The following is a 21,820-nucleotide window of genomic DNA, read 5'->3' as shown; positions in this document are numbered from 1 at the left end:
ATAATCTTGAATATAAGCAAGTAGAGCAAAGTCATAAGCAATATATTGAAGTAGAACAAAGTCATATTCATAATATTGAAGAACAAAGATAATTAGAAGAACAATTAGAAGCACAATTAGAGAATTACCAAGAATCCTCCTGACAGATCCGGAAACCAATCGAAGATTGACTCCTTCTAGTTCTAACCCTATGTAGCTATGCTAATCTAGATATCTTATTGATGTGGTGGCTCTAATCTTGATCAGAGGCTTCTTCTCCCTTGAGGAACAAGGAATTAGGGTTGAGAGGCTCTCTCCTCCAGGGGCCAGGGGGTCTGGTTTTATAGTCCCTTCAAGTGAATATGGGCCGTTGGATCAAACCGACATAGATTGTATGGTTTAGATTCATCCTTTAGGTCGGTGGAGATCTCCCACGAAGCAGAGTCCTGATTGGACTCAGGGAGGGGGCGGGCGCCCAGGGCAGGAGGACGGGCGCCCTGCCTCTGGCCCCGTTTCGCCTCCGCTTCGGTCTCGTGGCTTCTGGAGTCTTCTAGATGTAAGATAATTGCGCGGCACGTTAATATCTCTATGTAATCCCGACATGTGGGCCTTTCTTCCGTATTTCCTGATAACCCCCTGCAAAAATAGACAAACCAGATAAAACCCTAAGTCTAGATGTTGATTTCATTTGGATCCTTTTCTTTGTTTATTTGATAATTAAATTTGATACTTAAGGACCGTCAACAATCATCACCCCTCATTTTCACTATTTCTTATCACTCACTTCATTCACTGCACTCACATGCACATATGACTTCATTGTATAATTAGTTTCTCTGGATCCATGGTTTAACTATGTAGTACATGCAAGTAGGTTTGAATTGTCTTTCCCACCTATGAGCTCCACATAAGCCAATTAGAAGTAGGGTGAGAGAGAGAAGGCTGTTATGCCTTAGTCCTACAAATACCACATATTCTGAGAGCAGGCATACTCACTTGCCTTGGAGAGGATCCAAAAATACCACATATGAGAGACTGGAAAGTGTCATACAAGGAAACTTTGAGTTTTATTCGAAAATCTTGCAAAAACTCTAGAGTAATAGTTGATCAAAGAGCAAGTAGCACAGTGCTTGACTTAACTATTCTATCTTTCAACTGCCCAAGACCTAAGTGATAGCTATAAGCTCCATGGTGAAAGGTAAAATGGGTGTCTTGAGTTAGCATAGTTCACTCTAGTCCAGAGGAGAGTCCTTGTCTGAACTCATGTGTACTTGTGAGGTGTGAAAGCATAGTAGCAACTCTTGATCCATCACTGAGTCTATCTTTGCTTAGGGACGACCAAAAGGTAAGCTTGGGGAAGTTTGTTGATGGTTGATAAGTACTCTTTTTAACCGTCAACATAGCATGAGAAAGGACTTAAGATAGAATACTATCTAGCTATAGGGGTTATCACTAACAGAATTCCACAAGTTTTGGTGATTGTCTATTTCTGCAGGGGTTATCGGAATAAGAACAAAAGCAAATCCACATGTCAGATTTCAATAGAGAGAATACGTGAAACATCAACTTAGGAATACTTTGTAAGACTTGGGAATACACCACCTGAAAGGTGGGGCCCACCAGCCATAGGGCAGGTGCGGGCGCCCCACCTTGTCAGGGGTGGCCACCCGGAGGGCTCAGCCAATGAGGGTGAACCTCGTGGATCCTGCCTCCATTGACTTTAAGGATTAATCTTAAGCGCATGTTTAAGTCGATTTGATCCAAGGGTTGTCATGCTTCCTAGGGGGCTATAAATACAAGCCTCACCCCCTCAGAGAGGAGACAAGAATTCTCTAAGAAGATTAAGAGAAGAAGAATTAGACAGAGAGGGGTCCCTCGAATGGATCTGTCTCTATAGGGTTCTTAGCCACCATCTCAATTAGATCTCTATAGTTCTTTAGCATAGCTACATAGGAATAGATCTAGAAGGAGTCAAGTCAATCTTGAGGTCTGTTGACGGTCCTTCAGTACCAAATATAATCATCAAATAAATAAAGAAAAGGATCCAAATGCAACCAACACCCAGACTTAGGGTTTTATCTGACAGAATTCCACGAGTTTTGGTGTTTGTCTATTTCTGCAGGGGGTTATCAGGAAATATGGAAGAAAGGCCCACACGTCGGGATTACATAGAGATATTAACGTGCCGCACAATTTTCTATCATCTAGAAGACTCCAGAAGCCACGGGAACGAACGGGAGACCAAACGGGCCCAGGGGCAGGGCGCCCGCCCTCCCCCCTTGGGCGCCCGCCCTGACCTGGATTCGATTCAGAACTCTTTCTGGGGACCAAGCTCCACTGACCTAAAGGATCAAGGATAACCGTCCAATCAATGTCGGTTTGATCCAATGGCTCATGTTCACTTGAGGGGACTATAAAACCAGACCCCCTGGCCCCCGGAGGAGACAAGTTCATCATAGAGTTGAGAGGAGCCCTCGAAGGAATACCTCTCCTCTAAATAAAATTTCTTTTAGGCTTAGCATCCAATGTGAGTAGAATTAGATCTTCTAGTTTCTACAAGATTGAGAGAGATAGAGTGGAGGTGTAGAACGGAGGAAGCCCGGCCTGTCGGTGTCTACTTCGAGGTTGTACCTGCGGGATCAAGTCTCATAACCCGAGGCTTGCTCCTAAGATTCTTCAGTATTTCGACTTCTAAATTTTAGTAAGTTCTTGTTCTTATTGTTCTTTGGTTTATGAGTTTACTTTAATCTCTTCCGGTTGAGTTTAGAGTAATCATTGCTAGCATAAACATGGTGTTTGGGCTAGGGTACTCATAGATATCCCCTCACTAGCTGGACCGTGGTAGTAGCGAGGAACGTGACATTTCCGAGTTACCTTTGCAGCAATAGAACAGTAGATCATCCTTACCAAGGTTAGAATGAGACTACGGTTGCAGTCTTCTCTATGCATCGCTCACATCGAGAAACATTCTTTGTAGCCTAAAGGGTAGTAGCAATAGATTTGGTTAGTCAGATGCACGCTTTCTCCCAGTGGTAAAAATATAAATACGATACTCTGGATGACCTCCCGGGTGAAATGCTCACCGATATCCGTGCGCTTGCGGATCATTTCCTTATTGTGTTACCAAATATCAACAAGCATTTCTGGCGCTGTTGCCGGGGAGAAAGACGGTTTGCTGAGATAACTTTGTCTTGCTATTATCTTGTATTATACTTTTATACTTTTATTATTTTATCTTTTTATTTTTTCCATCTTTATGGATAACTCAAATTCCATACCTATTATTGAATTCTTTGCACATTCGGAGACCAGCCATAGACCATGGGAGTCAACAAGTCCTGCCCCTAATTATGATCTGTGTCCGGAGTTGATTGCAATAGGTCAAAACCAACCCTTTTCTATAGCTGAGGTCCTATCTTTTAATCAAGAAGATAATGAGATTTTAGCTACACCTAGGGAATCTGTTAATCTTTCTATAAATTTTGGTTTAAACCTAGCCCTACAAGACCATGTTTTTTCTCGATATTTTCACATTGCTCTTAATCATATAACCTTTGGTAGAGTCTTTCTTTCTTTATCTATTAGTAAAGGAAGGTATATCTTCATTTGTGGACATCCTTCTTGCACTAGTATTCATAGAAAAATCTTAGAGATAGAGAAGGAATCATCTTCCAGACGAGGAAAGGAAGTTTCAATAGTCAATTTCCCAAGATTTCAATCCCATGATTCGGCTATCCAACCCATCCTTGAGCTTAATAATCTCTACTATGCTCTTTCTCTTGAACCTCCCGATAATCCTATGAATCTCTCTAGACATCCCATGCATAAGAGTCACCAAGACCACAAGGAGGATTGAGAAGAGCAACATCAATGGCTAGAGGGCATTAAAAATCCATGTGCTATCACCATTGAATGGATGGATAAAACAAACTTGAGAGACAATCCTAGAGGAATTTTAAGCATTTATGAAGAATCATCCTTGGAGTTTGAGAATGAGAGAAACAACAGTGAGCATAGAAGTTATTTCATAAATACCTCACCAAGTCCTTGCTCATATAAAACATCTCCCCAATCAATTGGTCTCTCCAACCTTACCACATTTGAGATCTCCAACCCCCTCTTCCTTTCTATTTATGAAAACTTTAAAAGGGCGCTTGTCGATGCATATGTCTATAATAAATATTGCAGATCTCATTGAGTTGATCTTGATATAGGTCAGCGTTGGAGGGGAACCACTTCCCTGACATAAATTGATGGTTTCCCAAGGACAAGCTTAGTGTCCTAAAACAAGCACTTATCAGATCGTAACATGAGCTTCTAATTATTTGCAACATTGCCTTGTGTATGGAGCATATAAAGATAATTGTAGAAATATTCCTTCGGGTATTCTTGTCACTAACCTTTCTAGTATTGGAGCAAGAAGATCAGATGAATGACAAGCACAAGGTATGTCCAACCAACCAGCACACAACATTGAATTAAATCCATCCAAACTTGAATTTTGCAAAATTCAAGCTTGGGGGAGTACTTTACATAAAAACATCTTTTGCCATGTTGCTATGTTGGTTATCCCTACCTTTGAGACATGCTTGATTTGTTAAATACTAGTCACACTACTTCTCCACTTAAGAAGATCTCTATAAAAGCCATCATGCTACCTATGTTTATCTTAGTAAGTGTTAGTTTGGAAGTACTGTACATACTTCTATTGGCTTTTAAATTAAGCGTGGTGATTAGGTTAAATAGCCTTCCTTAATCTGATTAGACATGGAGTCTAGTTTGGTTACTGAACTAAAAACTGCTTGAGTAGGCATTGGTATATTTTGTCGGACTAACCCCTGCAGGAAAACTTTCAATATCAACCTGGGAAGTCCTGAGATACAAACTTACATCGGAGATAAAGGAGACACATGAAGTTTAACAATTTGCACAAGAAGGACATAGCTCATTCATCATAGAGAGGAGATCCATGGAACAAGACAAAGGGTGCCACAACCACGATGCACAACCGCTAAGAAGGGAAAGCTTCCACAAGGTGATACTATACCATCACTCTTCAAGTAAGGTAACATCTTAAGGTACTTGACTATCACTTTTATAAGTTTCTCCTTGGTTCTAGCATTCACATAAGATAAAGAGACAAACATGTATGATTTATAGCTCCAAATTAACCAACCCTATTAATTCAACATATTTAGTCCTTTAATCTTTGTTCTTAGTACTACCTTCGTGATCCCACACTCCTAATCATATAAGCTAAAATGTTGCACATTCAATCTTTGGAAGATATATAGTCACTTATGAGCCCCTGCATGGAACCATGCCCCTACAATCAATATATATTCAGCTCCAGATGATTTTCAGGTCATTGACATGGGAGAAGACGACACTACAAGAAACATGTCAATCCATGACAATTTAAATCTGTCACAGAATGCTAAAAAACCGTCACAAAACAGCATCTATGACGGTTTTGGACATCATCACGGATTGAGCGTCATGAATTAACGTGCATGACGGTTATTTAAAAACCATCACAGATTAGCACAATCCATGACGGTTTTAGATCGTCATAGATGAGGTTGAGGCCCATTTAGCCCAATGTTTGTGACGGACAATAACCGTCATGGATTGAATAGCCACATCAACATGGATGGTGATATTTACAACCATTTGCCACATGTTTAGCACATCATTGGTGTAATAACATTTATCTATCATCACATGATACACCAATCATACAAATAGACATTTATTTATTCATATAATAATGAGTTGATGTACACAATGAATTCAACATTTACAAACTTATAGGCCAAAAAATACAATATACTTGATAGCAAAAATAGTAAACTTTAATATACATCATCCTTCGATCAAACAGAGTGGCATTTATTTATCCTGCATAAAAATACAGAATGTTAGTATTAGACATTTTGGACATTACAACGGATCAACCAAAAGGGAGAAAAACCACGGTTAACTAATGGAAAACCTTTTTCTATAACTTGTATGACCACAGTTAACGAAAAGGGACAATTACTCAAGATGAAAGGTGCCTAGCTGCTTTGCTGCTGAACTGCACTACTGTACTGAACCAAGGCAAGCAAACAGCTAAGCTAAAGGTTATGAACTAAGCTGAAGTTAAAGGTTTTAAACTAAAATGATAGCTAAAAGAATAAGTAAATGGTAAATGTGCTGAATTTTTGCAAATTTGAGAACAAAACCAAACTCTGTAGTTGCAAAGCTGATCAGAGTCAAGAAAGTTGATAGCTACAGCTGTTGTTGATCTGAAAATCAAGGCTGCCAACTGCCAGAATAAATGCCGCTCACTGCCAATGGACTGACCTGCTGCACAGAAACAAATTTATTTAGAGTAAAGCCAGGCATGCACTAGAGAGGAAACTGCAGAGCTGCCCACAGAAAAATCAAGAACAACTACTGTCCTATGCTGCTGCAATAGAGTCAAGACCTAGCACAACCAAGAAATCAAGAGCAGCTCAAGCTGCAAGTGTTGGTGTGCACCAAACAACAGCTTGGAGAGCACGCACAGACGCCTAATATCAGAACATACACCAGTCAGAAGCTACTGAACTCAATAGGAACAGCAGGAAGCTTACCTTGTCTTAGGCTGCTGCTGCTATCTGGAAACTAGGGAAAGCATGAACACTAACGACTGTCACTGCTGTATAGATAAGAGAGATAGAAGGAACAGATGGGCACAAGCTGCTGGAAAAGAGAGATGAGAAAAATGTCAATTCAGAAAAAAAAGTAGTAGTAATAAACTCAGAAATTTTCATGCTACGAGTTTTACAAACAAAATAGTAAAGGAGAGTCCAATATGAAGTGAAATGACTGCTGTAATAAACAGCTAGGTAACAAAGGCACAATTAAAAACACAATGCAATAAATGGCACAAATGGCTTGCTCACAAGCATGTAAGACTTGATGGTACTTAGTGATATAGTAAAACAAACAAAAGTCCAATGTCTGAACATATACACATGACAAATGAATTCTTCAGTTAAACTACTAGAGAATAATCTTGGCAAGTCATCCATTTCAATAGCAATCATTTGTATAAAAAGTGCTTAAACATTTAGTAGTTAGCCACAAGTTTAAATTTCTTTAGACAAGACAATTTGTAGAACAGATCAGCCATAACTTAGTCAGGTTTCATGCGTTGATGAGAGAATATATGTACAAGTTTGACATGAGAAATGCCCTTGAATTTAGAATACCAAATCGTTTCCATATCTTCAAAGACTGATCCTCACTGCCATTAGCAAAACTGGGAGCTAGTAAAACCTACAATCTTAACAAAGCAGCAAGTAAAATGTCAGAAAATAGTTTGGTTGGTATGATTAGAGACTATTACAGAAAAATAATCTGGCAAGAAAATGTCAAAACTGCAAACTATATGTGATGAGCAATAGATTAGCGGCTGAACATGGAGTACTTAGTTTCATTTTTGCATTAGGGAGTCAAGTATGATGCAGAAACTAAACAAGTGGAAACATAGAAACACAAAGGGCGCAGAAGACTGTCCAGCATAGAGCTCTTTAGTTTTCAGTAATCTGCTACTAGTAGAATTTCATAGACCATAGAAAATAATTGCTCATTTGTACTTAACAGATGAGACATAGCAATGTTCAGTAAACTGCTACGAGCAGAATTTCATGGACCATAGAAAATAATTGCCTAAGATTTCATATGATGACATTCAGTAAATTTCATGGACCATAGAAAACAATTGCCTAAGATTTGATACGATGACATTCAGTAAATTCAGTAAACTTCTCCTTCACTCATTCGCAATGAAGACAAGAGCAAAGTAGAGTTGTGCTTGCAACCAATCACTCACCCACTGGATCTTCTTCTAGATGCGAGGATCTTGGGCCTGCTCCCCTCTTCTTGGTGTGCTGGTAGAAGCCTCGCACCTACAAAAATACAGCAAACCCATCAATACAACAAAGAACACAACATAGATCATAAAACTGCGCACTCCTCCTAGATCGAGCAGGGATCAACAGATGGGAAAACCTGGGGATGGCGTCGTCCTCTGCATCATCCTTGTCGAGGGCCCGATTGGCTGATTATTTTAGGTGGGGCGCCGCGCTTGGCCTCCGAGTGCAGCATGCCAGTCTCCGAAGGTCAAAGGGATGGATCCACCAAGACCTAGGGTTGGCGTCGCCCTTGACCTCCTCGTCAAGCTATGGTGAGCCTCCTCGTCCCTGTGCCCGAGGGATGGAGTGGATGGAAGGCACCGGCCAGGATGGCGTGAGATGGGGCGGCGGCGAGTGAAATGGAACGAGAGGGAGGCAGATGGTGGAGGGTGGGAGCGACGGGTGGATAGGTTGAAACAGATGAGGTTAGGGTTTCTTTAGCATCGTTACATTTGCGAGTGGATAAATGGGCCGGGCTCAATATCCATCTGTGTGAACCCTGATTAGTGACGTTTTTCAAATCTGTCATAGTAAATCCGTCATAGATTAGCAGATTTTTTTGTAGTGCGAGTATGATCCACCCACCATCCTTAGAAGACCGTTCCTCAACACTATCAAAGCCATCATCTATATTGGAACCGGAGAAGTCCATATGCACTTCCCTCTGAAGAAGGCGACGCAACCGAAACCAGAGGAAGCAAATCATCAAGGACGGATGGGTAGACTACGAAGAAGTGGTAAGGTCTGAAGACAACAGCTTGAACAGAACTGTCCTAAGGAGACCGCAGCACCGAGTCAGGAAAAGAAGATAGTTATACACGAATAAGAGGCGCCGCCAGAATCACTGACTACGCCATCCAGCAAATCCCAGGACGACTGAGAAAACGGAGAGTCCCGTTCGGAGGACCTAAAAACAGCGAACGCCTCGCCAAGAGGTAAACTTGGTAGTTATCTTTTTTCTTTCAATTATTTAAAATACTTTGCTTAGTTAATCAGGTTCATATCATCTCAAAAAGAAAATAAAAATGTTAAAATTAGTAAGCCCCATGTGAGTATGCTCATGGCATAAAATCCATAGGTACATTCACTGTGGTGGCATAAAATAAATATGTTTTCATCTTACAATAAAAATATAAAAATAATAAGTGCATAATCCTGCTAAATAAATAACATTTATTGAGGAGTCTCAACATGATAAAGGCAAAGAGATTTTATGCTAACATTTAACCAGTTCCACAAAGCTTTGTTGTCTATTTGAGCTCCACATAATTCAAGGATCAAAGAAGACTAGCACACGGAGGACATCCTAATCGCTGTCAGGGTGCTGCCGACATTCAAATACACCTCCGCCACCTGCTAGCTACATCAGAAGAAATTACGTCAAAATCCAGCTTGGGGGAGAGCACCCCATTTATCCAGCTAAGTGTTTCTACTCGCGTTTATACTTTACTCAAATAATAAAAAGATGCATAATCATAAAAACCCAAATAAAGATTGCGTGCTTTTATATATATCTTTACTTAGTTTGCTAAATAAATAGATAAATAAAGTTTGCTATGAACCCTCATGATAAACTCTCACATGGAAATGATGAATAGTTGCTCTGCCATGACTAGTTCTTAAAATTGAAATCTCTCTCAAGTTTAGGCATAACTGTTATAATTTAAACCTGCTCTAAACCTAAACTTGTGGGAAGAGTACTTGATCTAAAGTCTGAGTCGTTAACGGATATGATATGGAAAGGTTGAGCTGCTGTTTATCTGTTCCTAGAGATGCTAGAATTCTGGAGAATTTTATCTTTGAAAATATTTAAAATAACACATGATGAGTTCCTATATGATGAGAGTTTAAAATCCTACCACAGCCATATATACATGCTTGCTAGACTTTGAGCCACATATTTACTTTTTACTGCTTATGAGCATTGAGTGTGGTCAAGCTGTATAGACCCTTAGGAGCTTGTCATGCGGTTAAAATCAAGATTCACTTGCACGTTCCACATATATCCACTCATTTCCATCTCTAGAACCACCTAAAAAGTATTCTTCTCCAAATCCGGGAGAGAATAGCCAAAAACATTCTCTTATTTCTATTTTTCCCTGTGAAATAAATGCTCGAGTTATCTTGGTTACTACCACTTGCTATATTATTTCAGGAGATGAGTGCTCTCTAAAAAAATAGAGAGAAAAAAAGAAAAAAATACGAGGAAATAAAAAGGGACAAGTGCCCAGAACCTCGAAGAAAAGAAAAAAAAAGTGAGACGAGAGGTAAAAATGGACAAGTGTCCGACAGTAGAATTAGGGGTACAAGATACCCACCTAAGAGAAAAAAAGAGAAAAAGAAAATATAGAGCGTCTCATTCTCCTAAAAAAAAGCTTCAAAGTGCAAGAGAGGTATGTATCCCCTTAAAAGAGCAAAAAGTAGAATTAGACTTTTACCATTGTTATCACCATCATCACCATACACCATTCACTCGCCACACATGCACATCTTGATTTGACTTATTGACTTGTTCTTCTGGATCCATGGTTTGACTATGCAATAAATGTCTTGTAAGTATGTATTATCTGTCTCCCACCTATGAGCTCTAGATATCAAAACCTTATTAGAGTAGGGTGAGAGAAAAGGCAATATCACTACGCCTTATACCAAAAATACCACATACTTTGAGAGAAGGCATATACCATTACTGGCTTGGTAAGGATCCAGAAATACCACAAAAGAGAGATTTGAGAGAGTCATACAAGGAATCTCTAAGTTTTATTTGAAAATCTTCAAAAACTCTAGAGCTATAGTTAATCAAAGAACAAGAGACATGGCGCATGACTTGACCGTTCTATCTTTTAACTGCTCAAGACACAAGTGACGGTTACAAGCCCCATGGTGAAAGGTAAAATGAGTAAGTTTTAAGTCTTAATAGTTTACTCTAACTCAGAGATGAGATCTTACTTTTAAGGCATGAAACCACTGTAGAAACTCTTGAGTTCATCCTTGCTCAGGGACGAGCAAGAGGTAAGCTTGGGGGAGTTGTTGACGGTCCTTAAGTACCAAATATAATCATCAAATAAATAAAGAAAAGGATCCAAATGCAACCAACACCCAGACTTAGGGTTTTATCTGACAGAATTCCATGAGTTTTGGTGTTTGTCTATTTCTGCAGGGGGTTATCAGGAAATATGGAAGAAAGGCCCACACGTCGGGATTACATAGAGATATTAACGTGTTGCACAATTTTCTATCATCTAGAAGACTCCAGAAGCCACGGGAACGAACGGGCCCGGGGGCAGGGCGCCCGCCCTCCCCCCTTGGGCGCCCGCCCTAACCTGGATTCGATTCAGAACTCTTTTCGGGACCAAGCTCCACCGACCTAAAGGATCAAGGATAACCGTCCAATCAATGTCGGTTTGATCCAATGGCTCACGTTCACTTGAGGGGACTATAAAACCAGACCCCCTGGCCCCTGGAGGAGACAAGTTCATCATAGAGTTGAGAGGAGCCCTCGAAGGAATACCTCTCCTCTAAATAAAATTTCTTTTAGGATTAGCATCCAATGTGAGTAGAATTAGATCTTCTAGTTTCTACTAGATTAAGAGAGATAGAGTGGAGGTGTAGATCGGAGGAAGCCCGGCCTATCGGTGTCTACTCCAAGGTTGTACCAGTGGGATCAAGTCTCCTAACCCGAGGCTTGCTCCTAAGATTCTTCACTATTTCGACTTCTAAATTCTAGTAAGTTCTTGTTCTTATTGTTCTTTGGTTTACGAGTTTACTTTAATCTCTTCCGGTTGAGTTTAGAGTAATCATTGCTATCGTAAACGTGGTGTTTGGGCTAGGGTACTCATAGATATCCCCTGACTAGCTGGACCGTGGTAGTAGCGAGGAATGTGACATTTCTGAGTTACCTTTGCAGCCTACATCTTGTTAGCAGGACGGGTAGGGTTTATAGGTGCGGGTCGAACATCCTTTGTGGTGTCTAGATTCCGTAAGCTTCCCCAATAGAACAGTAGATCATCCTTACCAAGGTTAGAACGAGACTACGGTTGCAGTCTTCTCTATACATCGCTCACATTGAGAAACATTCTTTGTAGCCTAAAGGGTAGTAACAATAGATTTGGTTAGTCAGATGCACGCTTTACCCCTTATAGTATGGAGCTTAAGGTAGATCGTGGGAGTGATAGTCCTATTGAGTCCTTTGTATTCCTTCTCCCAATTATAAGGATTGTAGAGCAACATTACTACAGGGAAGTGATTGCTATGTTCATGATCTTTCTTGCTAATATCACTATGCATAGATATAACCTTTTCTAGTGATGATGTTATGTGTACTTGCACTAATCATTGTATGCTTTCACAGTATAGTTAGAATACTTAGAATTTATTCTTGTAGATTGTCCTAATACCATGCTAGTGCTATAGACTTAGAGTAATCTAATTGAGATGATTATCATGTTTATCATATAGCTATGAATTCTTATTTATCTGTCACTTATTATTCATATAAATATATTTATCTTATGTGACACTTACCATGCATGAGAGATAGATAAAGACATGGTTAAGGTCTTCATGATTACATGGAGTGCTTATTGCTCATTATCCATTGCAAGTCCCTTCCTAGTGGTAAAAATATAAATAACGATACCTGGAATACTCCTGGTTAAAATGCTACATCGGTATTATTTGTGCGCTTGCGGATCTTTTATTTATTTATTTATTTATTTATTTATCCTAGAAAATCATATAGATTTAATACCAGCACTTCTACATCATGTTAGGGATGACAACCTAGCTTAAGTGATGTTAAGTAATTTTGATGTCGTTGCTAGGGATAGGTTTAAGAGTCTATTTTTTGTAATTGCATTAAGAATTGTCAATAGGCCCTATGGCATTGGTTCGACATGCTGAGAGTATGCAAACAAAGCAAGGGCCAAGGAAGACATGCATGGGCCCTTTGCACGACTAGGGAACGCTCCTCGCGGTAGGCACATGGCCGTCAGCGGAGGAGGCTCAGCAGTGTGCATGGACACGACCCTAGAAGACACGGAGAGAGTGGGGAGGATGAGGATCTCACCACCAGAGAAGAAGGAAGGTGAAGATGGCCAGAGATGGTGAAGTCGTGAGCTCCAAGCTTGGGGCACAATTAGGGTTTTGGTGGTGCTACAAGCTCGAATGATGATGCTAGGAGGGGAAGGGAAGGGTGCAGTGGTGGCGGTAGCCTTTATAGGGCAACTTGGCATGGGAATCACTCCACTTCACGGAGGAATCGGGCACAGGGTAGTGGGATAGGCTGGGGCGAGCAGCGTTGTGCCATTCTAGCTAGGGACAGTGTGAGGTAGGAGGAAGCTCTGACAGGTGGGCCCCACCTATTAGTGGGACAGAGAATGGGACAGGGGAGAGTTGTTGGGTGGCTTAGTGGGCTGTGGCCTAGCGAGTTGAGCCAGTCTAGAGGAAGGGGTAGATGGGGCCTACATCAGAAGAAAGAAGGAGGGGGAGAGCAAGTCGGCCTAGTGAAACCCTAGTTTTGTTTTGGATAAATGATGAAACCAAAAGTACTAACCTCTATGCTAAGTGTTTGTAGATTAGATGAGGTTGGTACATGCCAAGCGATGGAGCATGATATGATCAAGGTGATGGTGGTGATGACCACAAGGTGATCGAGGGCTCAACATGGAAAAGAAGAAAGAGAAACACAAAATCCTATAGAGATTAAGGCAAATGTATAAATAGGATTTTGGTTTTGGTGATCAAGACACCATAGAGAGTGTGATCATGTTTAGGATAGATAGTTGTACTATAAAAAGAGGAATTCTTTGGCTAAGCGGTCTATCGAGTGCCATTAGGTGTTATTCATCATGTGCATGCATTTAGAACCTAGTGTGCTAACTTAACCCTTGAAAATACTTTTAAAAATATGCTAACTCATGTCCACAAGGAGGTACACTTGGTGGTTAGCACATTTGAGTAAGGGTTAAAGAGGTTGAGAGGAGTTGGGATTCAGTGCTTTTGACAAAATGAAATGCATATTTTCTATTATGCCAGAGGAAATGTTTGGAGAAGTTGCAAGAGTGTTTTTCACCGGATGCTGACCCATAAGTGTCGGACGGTGGTCCAACATCCAATATGTGCTGGTGTTTTGTCTTAGCAAATAGTGGTGCACCGGTGCATCCGACGCTCTAGCACCAGACATGGCTAAAACACTATTGAGCATTCGGTGTGCTATGATGTCAACACGATTGTGAGCGAGTCTTTCGAGAAGTGTGCATTGGATGCTAAGGCACGTTCGATGGCGTACCATCAGATGTGTCTAACACGTCTCTGAGCAATTCTAGAATTCTCTGAGTAGTGTCTAGCGTTTGGGTGGAGCGTTCGGTGCATAGGATCCGACGGGTCTGATGCCTCCTAACTAATTTCAACGCTTTAGTGACTGTTAGAGATCAATGGGTCACATTTGACTATGGACACATGGCAGCATCTAGGGGTGCTATCAGAGCAGCATCGGGCGCTGGGTAGTGTTTGATGCCCCCGATAGAGGCAGTTTTTAGAGGGTAACACCTCAATTTGTTGGGGACCTCTATAAATATGTGGTGGCTGGCTCTCCTGTCTCTCTTGGCATTTTGACATACTTGATATCCTTGTGAGCCTAAGTGAACACCTCTCACTCATCTCCTTCATTTGCTTTAGTCATTGCATCTAGTGGCACTTGAGGATCATTGTGGCTGTGGTTTTCTTGTTACTCTTGGTGGTTGCCGCCACCTAGATGGCTTGGAGCAGCAGAGGAGCATTGACATGAGTTTGTGATAGTTCATCATCTCCCAATGATTGTGAGGGGGCATGTACCTTTCCTGGTTGAGAGCCAAAAGATAACTCTAGTAAAGTACTCATGTCATTGAGCTACCTCACTTGTGGGTAGGTTCTTGTGGTGTCCTACGTGAGGACATGGTTCGTGAAACACCTCTTAGCCGCTGAACCACCAAGTGTTGGTCGACACAACGGGGATGTTGACACCTATTAATGCCTAATTTTTATAATCAATTATCCCTACATAATTTATAAATACCCAGTAGAATAGGACTATTACTAATAATTTCCACGAGTTTTAGTGAATTATATATTTTTAGGGATTATTCCAGGAAAGACATAAAAGGAAGGACTATAGTGACTATTTACCACAAAACTTATTCCAGGAAAGGCATAAAGCGGGACCCCAGTTGACACCTGGTTGCGTCGGCCAACCCCACTAGGGCGTCGGGCTGCGCCCCCTGGCACGGCTCGGGTCCGACTTCTAGAATGTTCTTCCACCGCCTATGAGGAGTCATCTTGGCTGTTGCTTCTGTCAATTTGATCCTCCGACGCTCGTTTTACCCTAACGGGCCATATTCAAGACAGATTCGGCCCAAGTTTGGCTCAACAAGGCTTACTTGTATTATTATGAGGTGGTGGGAGGATTTGTACCACATGGCTTACTCAACGAGGAGGGAGGCCAAGCTCCCCCTATATAATAGACCCCAGGGGTCCCTCCCAAGAGGCACCATCTATAGAGCTTCAATTTAGATCTTTAATTAGGATTAGATGTAGCAATCAAGATAGAGAGTAGAGGGAGAAAGTAGAAGAGTAGAGTCTTGGAGGAGCTCCGGCCTGTCGGTGTCTCTCCACTACTATATTCGTCCAGAGTCGGCTCCCTAACCCGTAGTGGGGTTCTTAGGTACTTTTGTAGTTTAGCTTTTGGTGCGTGTAAGCAATTATTCTGGCCATTCTTAAGTTTGCATCTTGTATTGATTATTATTCTCTTTATGAGTACTTTGATGTTGGTAATTTCTAGATTTGAGTAGTATTCGTGACGTAGACATGGTGTCTAGGTTGTGGGTGCTTGTGAATGTCCCCTGTCTGCGTTGGTTCCTTTGCAGTCCATCTCCCGCGGAAGGTTTGATAGGTGTATAAGTGCTGGTGGGAGGAGTACTCTGGTATTGCTCTTCTTGCTTAGGTTAACCTCATAGTTAGCATGGTCTTTTCAAAGCTTGCATAGTACTAGAACAGAGATAGTCATTTGGTAACTCCTTTGTCTTGTTTTCTCTCTAGATTGATTGTGCGCCCCATTAGATTAAGAATCATAAACCTAGTCTATTTCACGTACTGTTCCTTTGGGTTCGATATTAACCGGGATAATCTTGGTGAAGTCCTACATAGGTATTATATCTATGCGCTTGTGGATAATCTTATAGACATATGTTTAGAGTGCAGTTAATTTATACCAACAAGTATTTCTGGCACCATTGCCCGGGAGCGGTTTGCTGATTTAACTTTAGTTTATCTTAATCTTTTATTTACCTTTTATTTACCTTTACCTTTATCAAAATATTGAGCTTGTTTCTCAACTTTTATATCAATACGGGGCACCACCAGGATCGTACCTCTAGCCAATAGAATCTTCTGAACCTATTATAAAACATGGCTCATGAGTTGCGCCCATGTCTAATTAATATGATTCAGGATATACCTTTCTCGAGAGAAGGTAACGAAAACCCATACTTACACCTACGAGAGTTTGAGCAGACCTGTGCAAGCTTGCGCATTGCTGGCATGTCCGATAAGACTATTAGATGGAAGCTTTTTCCGTTCTCCTTGATAGGAAGAGCTAAATGTTGCTATAATCGAGTCGTAGGAAGTATGCAAGGTGTTTGGGAAACTTTATGCTATGAATTTTGTTTATATTTCTTTCCCATTCATAGAGTAGTTGACCTTCGGATAGAATTTCTAAGTTTTAGGAAACTAGAACAAGAATCTCTTTGTACATCATGGGATCATTTTAATGAATTTGTTATATTTGGCCCTAACCTAGGGTTTCCAGACCCCGTGCTTATTCAATATTTTTATTTGGGTCTTACCAAGAATTCTAGGCAATCCCTTGATTTAGCCTCTAGAGGAGCCTTTTTTCATTTGCCTATGTGTAAAGCAAGAGCTATGCTTGAAAAGTTGCTCTAGCTAATTCTGAGCTCCCTGAGGTAGAGGACATATAACCCGAACTAGAGACAGAAGATTTGGTAGCTAAACCACAATCACTCCAATCCCAAGATTTAGCTGTCAATCCTAAACCATTGAAACCCCACTTTGATGTTAGAGTTCCAAATAGCTAAGATGCTTGTAAATCAAAGCACATTAGATCTTCTTAGAAGAGCATCTTGGAAAGACTTTCGTCAACTTCCTTTCCCTCCGAAAAGACTTTTGAAAGAGTACAAGGATGGCATGTCTAGTGATGCCATAGAAGGAGAGCCAAGCCACTTAGGAATAAATTCTATCTTCTCCCCTTCTATGCCCATAATAAATGATACATCTAAACCCATCTTTAAACCCATCCTTGACGCCAATGAATCTTCTTATGTTCTTTCTCCTAGATCTCATAATGACCCTAGAAACCCTTTAATAATCCGAAGAATATGAGACATGAAGATTATAGGAATGCCCAAGAAGAGCAACAACAATGGAAGAAATGTGTAGATCATACTAGAAATACATATGCCACTATCAAGGAATGGATGGAAGAGGACCAAGCCTTATCACTAGCATCTAAACTTGGTCTGAATTCAAATAGTGAGCTTAAATCAATTTCTTTATTAAACATATCTGACCCAAGTTTAGAGGAAACTTTAGACAAGACCAACCTTGGAGAAACCCCCGTAGATTTTGAAAAGGGAGATCATATCGATGAGCCTGGCAATTATTTCCTCAACACCTTATCGGATCCATGCTCACATGAGAAATCTCCTGGATCTTTTGGTCTCTCTAATTCTACCACACACGAGATCTTCAACACCCTCATTATACCTGTTCATAAAATCATTGAAAGGGAGGTTGTAGATGCATATGTTTACCATACATACTGTTGATCTCGTTGTAATCTTGATATAGGTGCAGAAAGACTAATGTTCTAAAGGAAACCACTTCACCAACTCAAATCAGAAGGTTTCCCAAGAACAACTTTGTGTCCCAAAATGGCCACTCTTAAAAAAAATGAATTGAGTCTGTACCTGTAGTTATAAGTGAAATTCCCGTGTAAATTAAGCACAAAAATATAATTGTAAAAAAAAATACCAAAGGAATATGTATTTTTGTCACTAACCATTTCAAGCTTGAAGTAAAAGAGTGAAGAATAACAACACCAGGTATGTTCCACCAATCATCATGTAACATTATATTAATCCAAACTTAACTTGGCTTTGCAAAATTTAAGCCTAGGGGAATGGCCTTAGTTACTAATATTGGTTGTCTCTACCGTTATTTAATTTGTTAATCATGTGCTTTCATCTCTTTTTGAATAAATCACTATATGCTTTCATGTTGCATTTATCTATGCTAGTATATTTTGGTTTGAATGTACTTCATGCATGGGTACATTCATAGGCTTTTTAAAATAAGTGTGGTGCTTAGGTTAGATAGTCTACCTTAGTCAAATTAGACACGGAGTTTGGTTTGGCTATTGATCTAAAATTAGCTTGTGTAGACATTGGATATTTTGTTGGACTAACCCTTGTATAAAACTTTCAAAATTAATTTGGGTAAGTCATGAGATTAATTCAGTTTAGAGATAAGACAGTCCATCACAAACTTCATTAACTTTGCATAAGAAGACACAGCTCATTCATCATTGATGGAAGAACTGTGAGTATCAATGATTCATTCACTTTATTTTATGCTGCAAGTTACTTTGGGTCAAGCCATGCCTAAAGAGAACATCATCTATGCTAAAAATAATATCAATACTATCTTCTTATTAGTTTAGATGGAATAAAATAAAAATTCTAGGCAAACAAACCTATGTTCAAAAACTTTATCCCTTCGGGTATGTGTTGTCCGCTAATCTATTGTAGGCATAATAATAATGGAGTGACAAGGTGTCATAAGATCAAAGAAGCACAAAGATGGAAAAAAGAATGAGTACAATAGAGGAGACAAGTTGTTCATGAACAACTCAAGATGCAAGAGAAGGAAAGGACCACCAATCATCTACCCTTCATCATGCTCTAACAATGAAGGTAATATCCTAAGGTAAGTGGTCACTTCTCTCCTCTCAATCTCTCAATACATAAATGTAGACACGAATATGTTAGAGTTACAATTTAAATTGATTAACCTGATTAACTCAACATGATTTGTCATTTAAGATTGTTCACGGTGCCATTTTTTAATCTTAGTCTTAACCAAATGAGATAATACATTATACTCAATCTTTGGAAGATGACAGTCATACTCATGTGAAAATTTATCCATTATAGATAGACAATCATTCAATTGGTTAAGCAATTTAAATCTTTTCTATCATGTGAATTTAAATGCAACATTAAAATGCTTAATCTTCTGATCTTACCACTTTTGTCATAAGTAAACAAATTATGCAATATTAACTTTGTCTTGTTTAATGTGCCTAAGGATAGAGAAAAAAATAAATAAAGAGATATATTTGGTTTTGTTGGTGTTTGTCCACCAGCAGAGCCCATACACTTGATCTCAACCTTAGTTTTGTAAATAGTATAACACTTCGAGCAAAATTGTTAATCCTACAAGTGAAAGTGTTGTGAGCATACACACTAAGCAAGATGCTGCCAGCTGCTATTAAAGATCTACTTCAATCTGCTGGCCAAGCCAAAGAACAAAGTGACATCACCATTACTAGAGGATGCAACCATCAAAGACTTTCGTCTTTAAGATGGAGAGGTACACAAGAGTGGAAGAAGAAGTTTTGTCGGCAAACTTTAAATTTTGTACCCTTGCCACAAGGTAATATGGTAGTTATCTTATTAACCTATTATTCATTAGTAATTTTACTTCAACACATTTAGTAACACATCCATTCTTCTTAGCACATTAAATATAAAACAAAAAAAAATTTACTGCTTATTTACTGCATCATAAAACACTAAAAGCCCCATGTGAACAAACTTATGGTAACCCCGCAGGAATATTTAATGTGGTGGCATAATAATAATAATAATAATAATAATAATAATAATAATAATAATAATAATAATAATAATAATAATAATAATAATAATAATAATAATAATAATAATAATAATAATAATAATAATAATAATAATAATAATAATAATAATAATAAGAACAATAATAATAAGAATAAATATTCTTCGTGGAGGCATAAAAATACAACTATATATCATGCACTCATATTTAATTCTGCATAGTCAAAACTAGAAAATCCTAAAAAAGAATCCTGCTAGAATCTATCAATTAAAATTAACTTATAAGAATAATCAATTACTCTTTGGCTGACCACTAATCTCTTATTAAATTCAAGCCTCAACTTTTGGTTTTCTTGTTAGAGTATAATTATGCACGAGAAACATTATGACGAGGAGAGAGTTTATCAGTGGTGCCCACAAGGACTGGTGCCGGTTAGCTCACTCTGAAGATCATCGATACCAAGTATGGCAGAAATCTAGCTTGGGGGAGGAGCATCCCCTAATTATCCGGTAACTGTGCCTAAACGATTATCAAGCTTATTTTATATATAATTAGAAAATGCCAAAAAAATATGTGAGCACATGAAGGTTCACCAAAGTTGTTGACACCGTTTTTGGACACATACCCGGGGATCGGTAAAGTATAGATCGCCAGATGGAGCAACGGTAACTAGTCTGCAAGGAAGTTGCCGATGAGGGTGATTGCCGATGAGGAGACAGTTGAATATGACTAAGTCCAGAAGAGGTGGCGTGTTCGTACCAATGATCAGTTTGCCGATGGCCATAAACAGGAGGTCTGCCGATGACTCTGAAGGAAAGCGGAAATTGTCGATTGATCTATGACGGTGTCCCGGTTGGTTACAAGGAGATAGTTTTATGTTTTCCTTAGTCATTTAAATTCGTTTTGTATACGGATTCCGTTTCATTTGAAATTTGAGTTCTAGTCGTGTCTGATTGTAGCTCTTTGAGCATGGTATAAATATAGACCCTAGGGCCTTGTAATGAAGAATCTATCAATCAATTAAACATAAGTTTTTACTCATATTCCAGCATCTACTTTTTCGACAACTTCGTCATATTTTCCTTTTTACTACGAGTTCTTAGGAATTCGTTGACTTAAGCTCGGTGCGTTCTCAAGTTCCGCGTGAGCACCTCTTGGCCGTGACATCTGGGCGCATCGCTGTTGTCGGGACCAAAGTGTTCGAGTTACCACCTTTGCCGATAGTAAGGTCAAATCGGCTCGCACGCCTTAACGTTTAAATCGGGTATTAACCCTTTGTGTTTGCAGATCAGCTTTTGCACCAACACATCTTTTGGCACGCCCGGTGGGACCAATTCAAGATCAAGATCAATATGGCGAATACCTAGTTCGACTTGGAGAACGTCATCCCCGTCATGGAAGCCAATCTCAGAGATGAGCAGAAGCAGGCTATTGCAAAAGCCATGGAGGATTACAAGCAGCAATGTTTGAAATCCTTCAGCATCAACAGGAGTGGCGAAGTAATCCAGAAAGAAGCGCTGCCGGCACCTCGGCAAGTTACTTTCGAAGCCAATCCTGGTAAACTTCAAGACATGGTTGATAATGCTATTAACCGTGCCTTGATCAATCAAGCTGGTGTGCTGTCCAATACGGTTTTCAATGCCGTGGCTAGAACTTTCAAAGAAGGACAATTGCCACCCAATTATGTGGGCCCTGTCTACCATCAGCCGGGATCACCAGTGGTCACAGCTCCATCGGCTTCTACAGCCGCTGCGAGCACAGAAACTACCGTTCCTCCAAGCACATTAGGAGTCACCGACGCGCAATCTATGCCAATGACGACCAATCCATCAACTTCAGATGAGCAAATCAAGCTTGCCACAGATCTATTGGCATCGGCAATGTCAGGATCTGTTCCTCCTAACTGGTGGGGTTATGGTATGCCC

At 39.9% G+C, this 21,820-nt stretch overlaps 1 long non-coding RNA gene across 4 annotated transcripts; it reads right to left on the bottom strand.

The window, feature by feature from the left end:
• On the bottom strand, positions 5,719 to 8,356 carry LOC110435445. Of its 4 annotated transcripts, none has more exons than XR_002453139.1 (5): positions 8,023 to 8,356; positions 7,844 to 7,919; positions 7,221 to 7,294; positions 6,600 to 6,708; positions 5,719 to 6,330 (listed from the first exon to the last, which is right to left on the bottom strand). It is a non-coding gene; the product is annotated as an uncharacterized LOC110435445 (long non-coding RNA). The 4 variants fall into 4 exon arrangements; XR_002453138.1 differs by having other exon boundaries at positions 5,719 to 6,327; XR_002453137.1 differs by having other exon boundaries at positions 6,600 to 7,294.

This window comes from Sorghum bicolor, chromosome 5 (genome assembly GCF_000003195.3).
Source record: "Sorghum bicolor cultivar BTx623 chromosome 5, Sorghum_bicolor_NCBIv3, whole genome shotgun sequence".
Lineage (NCBI taxonomy): Eukaryota > Viridiplantae > Streptophyta > Magnoliopsida > Poales > Poaceae > Sorghum > Sorghum bicolor.
Note: the sequence above shows the minus strand (reverse complement) of the source record. Positions and strands in the feature narration are given on the sequence as shown.